Below are 3212 nucleotides of genomic sequence, written 5' to 3'. Positions count from 1 at the left end.
TATATATATATATATATATATGTATGTATATACAGCTAAGGAGCAAGAGGAAAAATAAAGGAGTCTTTGTTTAGATAAAATAGAAACCGTTATAATTATCGTTATTGTTATTGCTCTCCAAGCTACCAGCAGTTGTTATGGAAACGTTTTAATTTTTTTGTTTCCTGAATTTTAATGCTTTTTTGTGTTTTATTAATAAAAATGAGGTGTAAGTATTCCAATGTCTTCTGATGATGATAATGGTGATGATGATAATGGTATTCCTTGGTAAATAGAAAATCTATGAGCCAGGAAAACCAAGTTTTTTTTAAAATTTCTTTCGGTGCTACATACACTGCAACTGGAACTCATGGAAAGTCTTGACAGTAGGACTTCTGTAAGTACAAAATTAGGAGAGAAGTATGAATGAATTTGAATACAGACAAGAAAAAATATGTTCATTAATTTAGAAGCTTACATAATAAAATATCTGTAACAAGCATAACTTTTCATTTTCATGCCTAAATGTATATATGGTGTCATACTTTTTACTCAAAGGAGGATATTTTCTCCACGGTAAGTGCAGTGCATTTACCTTTTAGCAATTGAAACATGTCACAAACATATGCGTGGTCTGATCAATAAGTATCAGGACTGTTGCCATAATAACGAAGTTAAAGCAAGCAGAGTGAAGCGGCTTGACACAGATTGACCTTAATCTCTGCTGTGCATGCACACTAAGTTTTGACGCCCTAGCTCACTTCTGCTGCCTACAGCAGTACTTGGAAGGAAGGTGTTCAGCATGTGATCGTCGCATTGACTATGACAGAGAGTTGAGCAGAGAATCTGCATCAAATTTTTCCAAAATTTTGGTGATACCTGATCACAGGTCTACATAAAGTGTTCAAAAAATTTTCATCGTTCTCTACACAATCAAGGAGATCTTGTGCAACTGTAACCCGAGTGTCTTCTTGGTCAGCTGAAAGCAGTTTTGGCAAAAACTTGGCAGACACGCGTCTAATACCCAAATGTTCAGTGATGATGAACTGAACTGAACCGTAACTAATCTGCGCACCCTCTGATAAGTCACGGATGATGATTCGACAATTTCCCTCACAGCAGCACACACATCTGCGATGTTTTTCTCAGTTCTGCTGGTTCCGGGTCTCCCAGAACGTTCGTCAATATCGATAATTTTTCGGTCATCTTGGAAATGTCTGAATCCCTTGTACGTTTGTGTGAGCCTCATACACCCCCATCCATACACTTTCTGCAACATTGCGTCGGTCTCTGAGCAGGTATCGCTATGACAACTTTCTGGTCAATGCGATGATCACATGCTACACATCTTCCTTCCAAGAACAGCTGTAAACTTAGGATGTGAGCGAGAACGTTAAAACTTAGTGCGCATGCACAGAAGAGTTCAAGGTAAATCTGTACCAAGCGGCTCCACTCAACGTGTTTTATATAAAATACAAAAACTACATATATGTATATGGTATATAAAGCTACTGGCAATGATGCTAATCCTTTCAAATTTTGGCACTAGGCCAGCAATTCCTGGAGAAGGAATAAGTCGATTACATTGACCCCAGTAATCAGCTGGTGATTATTTTAGCGAGGCCGAAAGGATGAAAGGCAAAATGAACCTCGATGGAATTTGAATTCAGAACAAAAAGGACAAAATGCCGCTAAGTATTTTACCCGGCGTGCTAACGGTTCTGCCATCTCGCCACCTTCATTACATTGATAATAATGGTATCTAATTTATCGACCTGTTCTGGAGAACAAAAGACAAAGGTAACTCGGCATGATCATAAAGAATGGTAACAAAATGGTGCAAAGCATTTTGTTTGTCGCTCTCATGATTACGGCATATATATATATATATATATTTCGTATTTCTATTTTGTTTGGAAGATCCTTGATGTGAATTCTTGGATTGAAACAAGTTTTGTTTTTATCTTGGGAGGTTCATTACGCCAACAATAAACATACACACTGGTTCAAAATCAATTTTCCATTATTAATTAATTAGTTACTTTTTTAACCAACTAACAAAGGGATTGCTGGCTTAATCAGTCGGTTAACAATTCTATCAGTGGTCTATCACACTCTTTCCGTCGCCATTCGCGAACTCATCACTGGCATGCCCTCTACTCTCTGGCTCTCCTGGCATGTATGCATGTATATGTATTTCATACACCTTGTTTCTCAGTCATACACCACAAATATCTCCCCCCACTGTCACCACCAACATTACCTCTAACTATGTCATATAATCAAGCTGTCTTTAAGTTTCACCTAAATTCACTTACTGTACTACGTATACACATCTCATGCTTCTCTATATCTTCCGTTTTTACCGATTACGTTCTGATACATAAACACACACACACACACACATACACCATATGTGTATTCACATGCAATATTCGCATATTTTTCTATACACTGATATACGCACATATTCTCCAATATATTGACATACACACATTTGTCCTAAACATATACAAACACAAGTAACCGAAACACACAAACACACACACACATCTATACACACACAAACACATATCTGTATATCAAGATAAACCGATTTATCAGATGATAATATTTTCTCTGTCCGTTTGACATGAAAGATAAAAGGGGAGTGGTCTAAGGCAGAATTTATCATGATAATAAAAGGAGAGGATATCAGCATGAAAAGTGGGGTAGCATAGGGGTAGGTGGATGGGGAAGTCGATCTAAATTCCCCCACCCATTGCTACATTACGTATAATTAAAAGTGCATCAGGTAACTATGGTGATGGTGATGATGGCAATATATGATAAAGAAGAAGAAGAAGAAGAAGAAGAAGAAGAAGAAGAAGAAGAAGAAGAAGAAGAAGAAGAAGAAGAAGAAGAAGAAGAAGAAGCGGGGGTGGAGGAGGAGGTAGCAATATAGGTATTGTCGTATATTATGTTATCATAATAACGACAAAGTTGTCATACCTGAAACTTATCTTGCAAAAATGATATCGGTAAGTATACATATCTATCTATCTATCTATCATCTATCTATCTACATATCTATACACACACACACACACACACACACACACACACACACACATATATATATATATATATATATATATATATATAAAATGAACCTTTACATTTATATATGTATACAAACATATATAAATACACATATATATAGTATATATATATATATAGTATATATATATATA

The sequence above is a fragment of the Octopus bimaculoides genome, chromosome 4, assembly GCF_001194135.2.
Source record: "Octopus bimaculoides isolate UCB-OBI-ISO-001 chromosome 4, ASM119413v2, whole genome shotgun sequence".
Lineage (NCBI taxonomy): Eukaryota > Metazoa > Mollusca > Cephalopoda > Octopoda > Octopodidae > Octopus > Octopus bimaculoides.
This window is presented reverse-complemented; position numbering follows the sequence as displayed.